Genomic DNA, 12,617 nt, shown 5'->3' on the forward strand with positions numbered 1-12,617 from the left:
TAATGTCTAAATTTTCGTGTTGAGTTCCTGCTACTGTATTACAATTCCGATTTCCATATCAAATTTATTAAGTTTTCTTACTGTTAAAATCCATCATTGGCCCAGCAATATACAGTAGAACCAATAATGTCTATTGATGTTTAATATGCCTTTGTTGTAAATTCAGTTTTTAAAAACAAGGTCTTTGCCAGCCCTTTTATTTATAGGCAATAGACTATACTCAAGAGGATCTTACCTAACAATTTAGAATTATCATTACAAAATGTAAAAAGCCTGTTGTGGGCCAATTCTTCTTTAACATTAGCCAGAAGATGAACTTTGCCCAAAGAATTCTTTGGAAATATAGTATATTAATGACCCAATGGAATAAACTCTTGACCATCAAAAAGCACTGAGTTTGAAAAATTGCTTTTTCTTAACCTAACCCTGCTTTATACAACATAAACAGATTCATTACTGCTGAAATATGCTGCATCTCTAATTTCATTTTCACAAAACTTCAACACACCACTGCAGAGTCCCGATTAGTTTTCTCAGTAAATAACTATGGCATTACCATTATTAGTGTTCACTGGAAGTCCCTATTTAGAAGAACAACAGGGAAATTACTACACAGTATTCCCCACCCCCAGCAAACACATAAAAACACAAGTACACACACACCCATAGATAGTAAAACACTGGAAAATGATAAGAATATTCAAGAAAATGCTTTATTTTTAGCTGTGGTTCAGCTATTCAGCTAACTTTATCTAATGGTATATTATTCCATTATTTTTAAAACCTAGGAAAATTTTAGCAATTGAATATTATGAGGAAAAATGTCAACCTAATTATGAAATGAAATTAAGCTATCAAGCAATGGAATACTGTGAATCATTAACCTTAAATTCTGTATTACATGGAAGCAGAGAGCAGATTCCAGATAAAAGGCTCAGACCGCATACTGTGAAATATTTTACTTTCACCTGCTCCTAGATTCTGTGGGTTTCTTTTCTATTTCTTTTTCTTTCCTTAATAACTCAAATTTTCAATTACTAGAATTTCATTCCCATTCACTTGCTATTAAGCTAGCATTGCCTGTGGGATCTAGAAATTGAATTGATGAAGTATAACCAACCTTTTTATAGAGAAGGGCCATTTCTAAAATCCTCTAAACTCTCCTAAGCTTTGAAATTCTTGGTGTTGTGTTGTGGAATCCATTAATGTTAGAGAGGGAGAGTGACAAAAGATAGTAATGCAAGACTCTGCGTACCTATGCTTCAAGCCATGAGTCATGATGCTGTCAAATGGATGGGTATTACAATTTGCTAGGTGATGGTAATTAACTAGTCTAGACTCCATTTAAAAACTACTAAGCTACTTAGTGAATGTTTCTTAGAAGCTATACAAACTTCATAGATCAGATAACTGAACAAAATACTGGCATACAGAAAAATATTTTTGGAGTGCCTACTATGAGTCGGGCAATATATTAGGCACAGGGGATAACACCATGAATACAATAATTATTGCTCCTTCTCTTATGGAACTTACTTATGTCTGTGGCAAAGAAATTTTGGGCAAGTAATCAAACTGAATGAATTAATGAATGGCAGTAACTGCAAAAGTCAATGGTCACGTCCTTTATATTTCAATAATTTTTATAGTTTTCTATATATGGATCCTGCATATTTTGGTTAGGATTATTCCTAGAAATTTTCTCGTGTGTATGTTGCTATTATTCAGAGATTTTTTTTTTTTTTTTTTTTTTTTACTATATCTTCAGTTTCTTACTGGGATATTGATATTTTTCAATATTTTTCTTATATTTCATAGCCTTACTGATTTCTAAGAGGATTTTGTGTGGTATTTTGGGGTTTTCTAAGAAATATTCTCTGCAGTTAATAACCATTTTCCCCTTTTCCTCTCCAGCAGTTAGTCCATTACTTCTGATTTATGTCTTATTCCACTAGCCAGAAATTCTAGAAAAATGTTAAATAGATTGGGAATTCCGTTCCCCCTTGATTTTAATAAGAGTTCTGGTTTTATAATTAATAGTATATGATGTGATCTGTCTTCTTAGATATCCTTTCTTTATGAAAAGGAAGTTTCCTTCCTTCCTTTTTTTCCTTAAGATTTTGTCTGTTAGGAATGGTGTTTTGTTTTGGTTTTTTTTTCAACTTCTTAATTATGATTTCCTTCTCAGTTGGCTAGAATATGATTTTAAGTAATTTTTTTCAAAAAGGCCATTTGATGCTATAGTTTTAAAATTCTTGAATGAGAATTCCACTGCCATCACACATAAACATCTAGGAGGGCATGCAATTCTTAGGTTACAACTTTTCTCCTTAAAATGCTATAGACAGGTGGGAATGCAAAATTGAACAGCCACTTTAGGTAGTGTTTTTGGCAGTTTATTAAAAAGTTAAATATACATCTACCATATAACCCTGCTATCCCACTCCGAGGTGTCTTCCTAAGACAAAAAGAAATTTACATTCACATAAAACCCTATAAACAAATGTTTATGGCAGCTTTATTCACAATAGCCCCAAATTGTAAACAACCCAGATGCCCTTAAACTATTTCATACAATAAAATATAACTCAGCCATATGAAAGAACAAACTGTTGGTTCACACAACAACTTGGGAGAATTTTCAATGCATTTTCCTAAGTGAAAGAAGACAGAATCAAGTGGCTATATGCTGTGTGATTCCATTTTACATGACAGACACTCCTAAAAAAGCAAAAGTACAGAGAAGAAAACAGATCAGTGCTTTCCAGGGGTTAGGAATGGGAGGAGAGATTATCCATAAAGGGGTCACTCTTGTTTTGGGGGTTGATGAAATTGTACTGCAGGGAACTCTAGTGGTCGACACATGACTCTCTGCATTTGTCAAAACACATAGAACTGTACACCACAAAGAGTGAATTTTATTATATGATAACAACAACAACAAAATCAACTAGGATGTGGGGGGAATATGAAATACAGACTGTGACATGGGAATCACACAATATTACAAATGAATTACATAACTACACTGAAGGGGGTGGACAAGAAAGGAGCCAAGCTAAGAAACTCTGGAAAGCAGCGTTTTAACTGACTGTTTTAAGACTAAAGACAAAAGAGCTGTTCACAAACAATGTCCTCTAGTTGGTAATTTGTTTCTAACAGAGGGATTAAGAAATGTAAAACTACTCTCTTAGATTAAAAAAATTTTTTTTAGATTTTTAAAGTATTTTTAGATGCTTTTAAAGATATTTTTGCTTATGTTTATATAGTAGGGTTATCAGAAAAATTATAGAAAATGGGAGTCATGTTTCTTACTGTAAGAGAAAGAAGTTACAAATAAGGGAAGAAAGCTAGAATGAGCCCTGTCATGTTGGATTAAAATTGGAGATATCAATATGAACTTATTCTTTTAATATATTTACATATAAATGATACAGAAATAAATTTTGATGTGTTTGTATGCATGAGTTAGTATCTGCACATGAGTTTCCTAGCTCTATCCACTGAAAGGAGCTGGAAGGTACCCCAGTAGCAATGAACAGCTGGCACCTAAATCTTGGTTTATAAATTCCACTCTGCTACGCAAAAGACGGACTCCTCAGAGAAACAACTACTTCTAGGGCTAGGGCAGGGAAAACACAATATGAGCCTGGAGCATCAGAAAGTAAGGAGGTTAGGGACTTCCCTGGTGGCACAGTGGTTAAGAATCTGCCTGCCCCACCATCACCCTGATACCAAAACCAGACAAAGATACTACAAATAAAGAAAGTTACAGACCAGTATCACTGACGAATATAGATGCAAAAATCCTCAACAAAATACTAGCAAACAGAATCCAACAACACATTAAAAGGATCATACACCATGATCAAATGGGATTTATCCCAGGGATGCAAGGATTCTTCAATATATGCAAATCAATCAATGTGATACACCATATTAACAAATTGAAGAATAAATCCATATGATCATCTCAATAGATGCAGAAAAAGCTTTTGACAAAATTCAACACCCATTTATGATAAAAACTCTCCAGAAAGTGGGCATAGAGGGAACCTACCTCAACATAATAAAGGCGATATATGACAAACCCACAGCAAACATCACTCTCAATGGTGAAAAACTGAAAGCATTTCCTCTAAGACCAGGAACAAGACAAGGATGTCCACTCTCACCACTATTATTCAACATAGTTTTGGAAGTCCCAGCCACAGCAATCAGAGAAGAAAAAGAAATAAAAGGAATCCAAATCGGAAAAGAAGAAGTAAAACTGTCACTGTTTGCAGATGACATGATCCTATACATAGAGAATCCTAAAGATGCCACCAGAAAACTACTAGAGCTAATCAATGAATTTGGTAAAGTTGCAGGATACAAAATTAATGTACAGAAATCTCTTGCATTCCTATACACTAATGATGAAAAATCTGAAAGAGAAATTATGGAAACACTCCCATTTACCATTGCAACAAAAAGAATAAAATACCTAGGAATAAACCTACCTAGGGAAACAAAACACCTGTATGCAGAAAACTATAAGACACTGATGAAAGAAATTAAAGATGATACCAACAGATGGAGAGATATACCATGTTCTTGGATTGGAAGAATCAATATTGTGAAAATGACTATACTACCCAAAGCTATCTACAGATTCAATGCAATCCCTATCAAATTACCAATGGCATTTTTTACAGAACTAGAACAAATCATCTTAAAATTTGTATGGAGACACAAAAGACCCCGAATAGCCAAAGCAGTCTTGAGGCAAAAAAACGGAGCTGGAGGAATCAGACTCCCTGACTTCAGACTATACTACAAAGCTACAGTAATCAAGACAATATGGTACTGGCACTAAAACAGAAACATAGATCAATGGAACAAGATAGAAAGCCCAGAGATAAACCCATGCACCTATGGTCAACTGATCTATGACAAAGGAGGCAAAGATATACAATGGAGAAAAGACAGTCTCTTCAATAAGTGGTGCTGGGAAAACTGGACAGCTACATGTAAAAGAATGAAATTAGAACACTCCCTAACACCATACACAAAAATAAACTCAAAAAGGATTTGAGACCTAAATGTAAGACCAGACACTATAAAACTCTTAGAGGAAAACATAGGAAGAACACTCTTTGACATAAATCACAGCAAGATCTTTTTTGATCCACCTCCTAGAGTAATGGAAATAAGAAGAAAAATAAACAAATGGGACCTAATGAAACTTCAAAGCTTTTGCACAGCAAAGGAAACCATAAACAAGACGAAAAGACAACCCTCAGAATGGGAGAAAATATTTGCAAACGAATCAATGGACAAAGGATTAATCTCCAAAATATATAAACAGCTCATGCAGCTCAATATTAAAGAAACAAACAACCCAATCCAAAAATGGGCAGAAGACCTAAATAGACATTTCTCCAAAGAAGACATACAGATGGCCAAGAAGCACATGAAAAGCTGCTCAACATCACTAATTATTAGAGAAATGCAAATCACAACTACAGTGAGGTATCACCTCACACCAGTTAGAATGGGCATCATCAGAAAATCTACAAACAACAAATGCTGGAGAGGGTGTGGAGAAAAGGGAACCCTCTTGCACTGTTGGTGGGAATGTAAATTGATACAGCCACTATGGAGAACAGTATGGAGGTTCCTTAAAAAACTGAAAATAGAATTACCATATGATCCAGCAATCCCACTACTGGGCATATACCCAGAGAAAACCACAATTCAAAAAGACACATGCACCCGAATGTTCATTGCAGCACTATTTACAATAGCCAGGTCATGGAAGCAACCTAAATGTCCATCGACAGACGAATGGGTAAAGAAGTTGTGGTACATATATACAATGGAATATTACTCAGCCATAAAAAGAATGAAACTGAGTCATTTGTTGAGACGTGGTTGGATCTAGAGACTGTCATACAGAGTGAAGTAAGTCAGAAAGAGAAAAACAAATATCGTATATTAACGCATGTATGTGGAACCTAGAAAAATGGTACAGATGAACCGGTTTGCAGGGCAGAAGTTGAGACTCAGATGTAGAGAATAAACGTATGGACACCAAGGGGGGAAAACTGCAGTGGGGTGGGGATGGTGGTGTGCTGAATTGGGCAATTGGGATTGACATGTGTGCACTGATGTGTATAAAATTGATGACTAATAAGAACCTGCAGTATAAAAAAACAAAAACAAACAAAAAACAACTAATACTAAACTTTCTTTGGGTTATTTGTGTGGAAATACGTTAATATAAATGTTTCAGACATTACATGAAATTTCTAAAAATCTTATATGTTCTGGTATAGTGTTATAAGTCATAATTCTAGTTATTACTTCAAAATGTATATCTCAGAAATAAAAAAAAAAAGGTGGTAAAGAAGGTAAAATGAGCAAATCATAAATAAAGCCAGCTATCTCAAAAACAAAAAACAAAACAAAAAACAAAACAAAACAAGCAAACAAAAAAAGAATCTGCCTGCCAATGCAGGGGACACGGGTTCGATCCCTGGTTCGGGAAGATCCCCCGTGCTGCGGAGCAACTAACCCCGTGCACCACAACTAATGAGCCTGTGCTGTGGAGCCCGCGTGCCACAACTACTGAAGCCCGTATGCCCAGAGCCAGTGCTCCGCAACAAGAGAAGCCACTGCAATGAGAAGCCCACGCACCAAAATGAAGAGTAGCCCCTCGTTCGCCGCAACTAGAGAAAGCCTGCGTGCAGCAACAAAGACCCAACGTGGCCTAAAATAAATAAATAATAAAATTAAAAAAAAAAAAAAAGAAAGTAAGGAGGTTAAAAAAAAAAAGATGGGACTATATAAAAAAGGCTTAGGAGCCAGCCTGGAAAAGTTAATTGACAAAGTTGGAACAGCTTGAGCAACAAAATAAATAATGATTGCATTACATTATAACTGAATAATAAAATAAATATTCATGAATCCATACTAATATAAATAAGTAAATAAATAGGGGGATATGTGACAACTCTTACTCAAATAACAATTCTAAATAATATATACAAAGGAATAAGAGAAATAGAAATCACTATTAAAACACCTTGGCAATATTGCCACACAATGGATACTAAAATTAGTAGGTAAAAGTTTATGCAAAAATTGGATATTTGCATAAAGTCAAAGTATCTCCCTCAAATATTTAGTAATTACAAAGGAAAAAGAGTAACAACATTAGAGAATCCTAACAAACACCAGCTTAACTAAGTGACCAAGAGTAACATCACCAGTAATAAGACTTACTGATGTTATTTAATCCCTGATATGAGACACTGAGAAGGGCCCATTGCCTCTATGGTTTCCTTACCAATAATGCACAACCTTAATCTAACGAGAAAGCATCAGACAAACAAATTGAGGCACAGTGTACAAAAATAACTGACGAGTACCCTTCAAAAGTGTCAAGGTCATGAAAGACAAAGACTCAAGAACTGGCATAGATTGGAGGAGACTTAGGAGCCATGACAACTAAATGCAATGTGGGATCCCGGAACAACAAAAGGACAGTGGTAGAAAAAAGTTCTGTACTTCAGTTAAGAGTAGTATCCTAAGGTTGATTTCTTAGTTTTGATAAGTGTTTTTTGGTTATGTAAGATGTTAAACATAAGGGGAATCCGGGTGAATGGTAAATGAGAAATCTATGTACTATTTTTGTCACCTTTCTGTTAAGTCAAAGATGGCACTAAAAAAATGCTGTAGATGTGCCATCATCTCATAGCACTTAATGCTTCAGAGAAGTTTAAGCCCAGCCTAATTTTGTCCTTTTTTAGGTAACCTGCTTTATTTTTTCCTTCCTGGATGCTTTAAATCTGTTTTCCTCTTTCTTAAAATTAACTACATATAAAAATTAATTTGATTTTCTTTAGTACCAACTTAAATCCTTTTACTTTTTTCCAAATCTTATCCACTTCCGTTGTTACTTTGGCCTCTTGTTATTGCATCTCATTGTTTCTCTTTCTTGCATTACATATTGTAACCTACGGGTTTCCACAGTTTGTTCAGAGGCTTGCCTTATATCCTATGGAGGATACTACAGAGTGGTCTAACCTTTTTGTCTGATCCCCATATTAAGCATGTTTCTGTGTGTTTGTTTGTTTGTTTTTCAGAGTGATTTTCACATTCCCTCAAGCTGGAGCATATTTTCACAAGCACTATTTGGGTTCTTTGGATCATTCATCTTTAAAGTAAGAGAACTCTATCTAGACCACTTCCATTATCTTGTGATTCATGGAAAACCATTGACAACAGGATTACTGACTGATCTTGGAGTTGTTAGTTTTTATCAGTTTTAGTGTTTTTATAGTTATTTCATTGGGTGGTTGTAAGAGGTTTTACTAGGGGGTGTTAGGTAGCACGCACTTTAAATCAAGCTACCTATTCAAAATGTCGGCATTTTTGAATTACTAATTTTAGCAGTATCTCCCAAGATATTTCTGTTGAAGAATAATATTTGTACTGTGAGAGTTATATCTGGAACTCCTGTACTCCAGAATCAAAAACAAAAAAGTGAAGCAATAGTTTCTATTTCACAGGCTAATTAAAGCAAGAGATTTGGTATTTCTTTACAAAAAGAATGATGAAGGTAGATAGTGGCCTGGAAACCAGTGAAGCTGATTGCAAAATGAATATTTAAAAGCCCCTCTGATTTAATGTGCTCTTGTTTCCATTCCCTTTATTCTTTACAAAGACAAAGAGTCCTCTGTAAATATTGCTTTAAGGGTTATCAGGCTTCAATTTTCAATTTTGTCCGAAGGCCATAATTTAAACCATAATATTGGCTTTACAAATGTAAACAGTGATTGAACCTCTTTCCTTTAGCTAATAGAAATGCCAATGAAATTAGAGTCAATTAAATAATTGCTTTATTAACCTAATGTATTACTGCTGTAAGACGTGCTGTGGCTCATCCAGTCAGGAGGGGAGCTAGGAGAGAACAAAACTACATCAACATAAAGACAATGGAAACCAGCATTTTGTAAAAACTTGATCCAATAAAAAGAATAAAACATTTATTGAAATTTTGATATATCAATTTCATTCTTTATAGTTTAACCATGACCGAAGATGGAAAAATCCTAAGAGATTTTAAAGGTTAAAGATCTTTCAGAATATGTTAAGTGTCCCCTCTTCTGCCAAGTTTTCTCTGTCCACCTCTGTCTCCAGACTCCTCCTCTGCTTCTCTCAGGCAAGATATCTCACCTTTTCCTTTATGGTAATACAGAGGTATGTGATTACTGACTTCTAGTGTTATATACCTTGAGAGATGATTTGCAATTATTTTTTAAACTTCTGTATTCCCTACCATGTGGTCCCCTGCCTTTTTGAGGACTGAATTTATTATCTCAATAATTTCACAACCTAGTGAAGTATTATAGCTGGTAATACCACTAAGCAAATACTTGAGGAATGAATGAGTAAATAGGTAGGTAGCACTGTGGTATCTCTAGGAAGGTGCAGAGCAGGTTCTCAGTAGTTAAAGCCCTTCTTGTAGCTCACCTTTCTCCTGCTCTGCCCCAAATGTTCTTGTATACCTGAGCACAGAACAGCAAGAGGAGAATTTTGTGGGTCTATTTTTTTCTGACCCAGTTTCAGACTACACCAAAAGTATGGCCAGAGTTGGCTACTTTGGAAAGGTGTTATGGATGTTAATGATGGAAGGATGGATGAAAGGATGGAAGGAAGGAAGCAGGGGTGCAAAGAAGGATGACCATGTATTGGGTGCTATGTTATCCCTTCCATATATATTATCTAATTTAATCCTAAAACAACTATTCAGAGTAAATATTATTATCCCTATTTTTACAATTAAGGAAACTGGGACTTTTAAATGTACTTTGTACCAGGCCACACAGCTGTCCAGTGGCCAAGCTAGAATTTAAATTTCAGTTGGCTCATTCAAAACTCAGTGCTTTTCTTAGAATATGGGAATTAAGGAAGTTTTAGTTCTACAAAACTGTAATGACCCATTCTGTGAGTATCCTAAACTTGATGCAGTTTTATTTTTCAGCTTTGAACAATAGGATTCAGAAATACTTGCCTATCATTTCTATCATACTTAGTTTCGTTTGGTAGTCATTCATCTGTTGGACATTTACTAAGCCCAAGCACCCAGCTGAACACTTGGAACACAAGTATGCCTAGAACACAGTCCCTGGACTCAAGTTCCTTTGCCCTTTTCTTAGAAGAATTCTCATTCTGGAAAGCCAACCTACTTGCCATCCCATTTGTGGTTTCTTTACTTTCTCTTCTGCCTTTTAACAAATTCCCTAGCCACAAAAACATACACCTCATACTCCTTATATTAGAATATTTTATCTGCTTTCTGTTCTTAGTCTAAAAGGAAGGCTCATGTCTTCTCCAAGGTCAACAAAAATCTCCTATTGTTTATACATGAAAATATTTAAGAAAGTTAGGTACAGATTTTGTACTATTATCATGTAAGTTATATTAACGGGGAGTGAAATTGACTTTACAAACTACTTATATATGTACATATATACATGTACATATATATGCATATAGTCTTTAGAAAGTATTAGACTCTAAACGTTCAACTCAGAGGAAACTTAATCTTTACTATCTCTTTAAGTCATCATTTTATCTTAAGTTTGTACCTTCTGTATTTTGTCTATGAAGAATCTACAACTCAGAATGACTTCCAAAGCATCTGCTCAAAGTATTGGCAAAGAAAAGGGATTAGGACTTAAAATTAGAAAACATGAGCTTCAGTCCTATCATTCACCATCAAGTCACTTAATCTTTCTGTATCTTCTCTAATCTGGAAAATGGAAATAATAACAGTAGTAGTAGCTACCTTATAACATTATTTGGAGGATCAAATGATATTATTAAATGAAGGGTTGCAGAGCACTATACAAATGTATTACAGATCCATAATCCCTTATCTGAAACCACTGAGGTCATTTTCAGAATTCAGACCTGTTTTTAGATTTTAAAAAGGTAATACAATACACATTCTTTTTATTAGGAAGCATTCCCAACAGGGTCTAGGGCAGTACCCTATAACCCAATATATTAATATATTTGCAGCAAAACATATAAACATTCATTTTAAGTGGGATAAATTAAGACTATAAACTTACAAAGACTTTCAGCTTAAGAGCTTTCTGTAGTTCAGAATTGCAGGTAAAGAATTGTGGGTCTCTGTTTTATCTGCATATAAGTTTAGGCCATTTAAAATTTTTGAAAAACTCTATGTAACTTTTAATGATTAGGATTGATTTCATTTAGTATAGTACAGATAATTCATACTTTCACTTTTATGGTTTTCTTTCCTTACTGGTATATCAATGCCAATATTTATTGACCTTCATAAAGCAGTGAATACTATTTACATTTGGAAGAAGAGAAGAGGTAAGAGGAGATCTTTCAGAACAATAAATGATAGTGATGTTCAGGTAAGCAAGGAATGAGTGACAACAAATAAGTCAATCTGCAGGTGTTTATGTTATTTATGGGATATAAAATAAGAGAGAAAATGTATGTGAAAAGTACATTGTAAAGTTAGGAATACTATATACTATGTGCCCTGCATTGTACTTGACATTATGGGGAAACAAATTCAACATAGGATCTGGTCTCTGCCCTTGGGGACCGTACAATCCAGCACAGAGATAGAGCTAATGTGTAAAAATGAAGGGAGTTATTGAGAGCTAAGCATTCTCCATTCATTAGAAATTGGTATGGATAGAAGCTGACAGAAAAGGTTTTGTGAAGGAAGTAGTACTTGAAGGACGCCTTCAGTTCCGATAGAGTAAAGATGATTGAGCAACAATGTCATATCAAGCAAAGACATGAGGGTAGGAACATGTGTTCCAGAGGCAGAAAAGGGCCAGTGTGTATAGAGCAACAAATGAATCTTAAGTCATGTAGTATAGCCATTTGTGGAGGGATTTAAAAGCCTAGTGGGAGTAGTTTGAATTGATGGGCCACGCAGTAGGAAATCCCTGCAAGTTCTTGTGCTAAGGAATGAAATCCTGAATTTGGACAAGCTTAGTTTGACAGTGAAATATAAAAGTGAATCAGATTTGGGAAAGACTGGAAACAAAGAGGTTGTTGAAATAATCCATGCAGGCATGTAATAAGGATAAGACGGGTGTGAGGAAGGGGAGGGTTGGCCTGGCTAGAGAGTTGCTGAATAAGAAGAAGAAAAGGTAAATTTGAAATATCTGGTTAGAGGGCATGGAGACAAGCAATAAAGAAAACTGGCATTTTTCACCAATCCAGATTCAGACTGGCAAGCCAGTTGATGCAGTTAGGGACAGACAGTGGAAAGAGGAGTCTACTGGGGGTATGGGAGGGGAGGAGAAGAAGATGAAAAACAAAGAAAACTGAGATCAGAGAGTTATTTTTTAAAAAGCAAATTACAGAACCTAAACTCCCTCATATTCTTCACTGATAATTTTGTCAGTGATGATTAATGTTCAGAAATGATGGTGACTCCAAGTCATCACAACATTCTCAATCATAAAAAAAAAAAACCCCACAAATCTAGCACAATGTACACCAAGATAATAAGACAGAACACTTTTATAACACATTTTATAAAGACTGTCACCAAGTGTTGAAAC

General features: G+C 35.0%; 1 protein-coding gene and 1 long non-coding RNA gene across 5 annotated transcripts in view; one reads left to right on the forward strand and one right to left on the reverse strand.

The window, feature by feature from the left end:
* Window positions 1–12,617, forward strand: part of LOC137759428 (uncharacterized) — an 84,628-nt gene that overhangs the window by 54,330 nt on the left and 17,681 nt on the right. For 2 of the 3 annotated variants that reach the window (XR_011073097.1, XR_011073096.1), the window contains one exon: window positions 8,133–9,014. This is a non-coding gene — a long non-coding RNA (uncharacterized lncRNA). Of the gene's footprint in view, window positions 1–8,132; window positions 9,015–12,617 lie in introns of those variants that run through there. The other variant, XR_011073098.1, reaches the window with a different exon arrangement.
* KIAA0825 (KIAA0825 ortholog) overlaps window positions 1–12,617 on the reverse strand; it is a 408,207-nt gene that overhangs the window by 25,781 nt on the left and 369,809 nt on the right. The window lies entirely within an intron of this gene.

Source organism: Eschrichtius robustus, chromosome 2 (genome assembly GCF_028021215.1).
Source record: "Eschrichtius robustus isolate mEscRob2 chromosome 2, mEscRob2.pri, whole genome shotgun sequence".
Classification (NCBI taxonomy): domain Eukaryota; kingdom Metazoa; phylum Chordata; class Mammalia; order Artiodactyla; family Eschrichtiidae; genus Eschrichtius; species Eschrichtius robustus.